The sequence below is a fragment of the Parus major genome, chromosome 26, assembly GCF_001522545.3.
Source record: "Parus major isolate Abel chromosome 26, Parus_major1.1, whole genome shotgun sequence".
In the NCBI taxonomy this organism is placed as follows: Eukaryota; Metazoa; Chordata; class Aves; order Passeriformes; family Paridae; genus Parus; species Parus major.
In genome coordinates this window covers 3,969,770-3,971,104 of record NC_031795.1, presented here as the reverse complement: position 1 = coordinate 3,971,104, position 1,335 = coordinate 3,969,770, and positions in this window count along the sequence as shown.

Here is a 1,335-nt window from a genome sequence, read left to right as displayed (position 1 = left end):
TCCTGCCCCCCAGCTCTGCAGGGATGTGTGCCCCCCATGCCCACCCCCCTGCCCTGGGGGGTCCCTGGGGACAGGGGGTGGCAGGGGAGGGCTGGAGCTGGCACAGCTTGAGCCAGGGTGGCAGCACCGACCCCTCCCTGGCCGGGGCTGGGGGTGCTGCTGCTCCCCCCAGGGTGGCTCCTGTGGCTGCTCTGAAGTCTTTAGTCCATGAATTATTATTATTATTATTATTATTTGTCACGATGTTTCACTTCGTTAAATGTGTTTGAATGGGGAAAAACAATTTTTTAAGGCGATGTTTAGTTTTTAGGTGATCTTTTAGACACTGTATGGAATTTTAATTTGTTTTTGAAAACTGGTTTTTATCCCTTGTTTTTTTTTTTGTTTTTAATTTTTTTTTAATTATTTTTGTCTGTTGGCTTATACTAATCTTCCTGGTCTGCTCTTCAGTCCTTTGGATTAAAGACACTTAAAGAGTCACCCAGTCTCTCCTGTTGCTTGTGTGGCTGTGAAGAACCCCCCAGTGCTCCAGCTGCTCTCCCTGTGTCCTAAAACTGCTCTTTTTTCCACCAGAAAGGCTGAGCTCCCCACCATGTTCTCTGGGGACAAAACATCCCCTTGCCTGGGGACAGCTGCTCGAGCTCTGGGGGCTCCTGCACGGAGACTCCCCAGCACCTGTCACCCCTGGGCTGGGGCTGTGGGGTGCTGTGATGATGCTGTGGGGTGATGTGGGATGCTGTGGGGTGGTGTGGGGTGGTGTGGGATGCTGTGATGATGCTGTGGGATGCTGTAGAATGCTGTGGGGTTCTGTGGGATGCTGTGGGATGGTGTGGGGTGCTGTGGGATGCTGTGGGATGCTGTGGGGTGCTGTGGGGTGCTGTGGGGTGTCGCTGTAGGACACACAATGACTCACACAGACACGGCTCCCGTATGACAGGAAAAAAACTGGTTTTATTCTTACAACTTCAGTATTTATAGATTCTCAGCAATGGATAGTTAGGTTACCACCTTCCAGTCACACTGGTCGTGTGAGACATCCATCAAAAGATGTGCATCAGAAAGAGTGTATACATATCTATGTTTACAGTCACTGTCCTGGGAAAGTTCTTAGAAATTGTCAACAAGATGGAAAAGCTGAGTTTTCAGGGTGACAGTGGGGTGGTGTGGGGCACTGTGATGATGGTGTGGGATGCTGTGGGGTGGTGTGGGGCACTGTAGGATGCTGAGGATGCAGGACACGCTGTGGGTGTTGTGGGTGCTGTGATGACCCTGAGGGACAGCAGGACATGCTGTGGGTGCTGTGATGACCCTGAGGGACAGCAGGACATGCTGTGG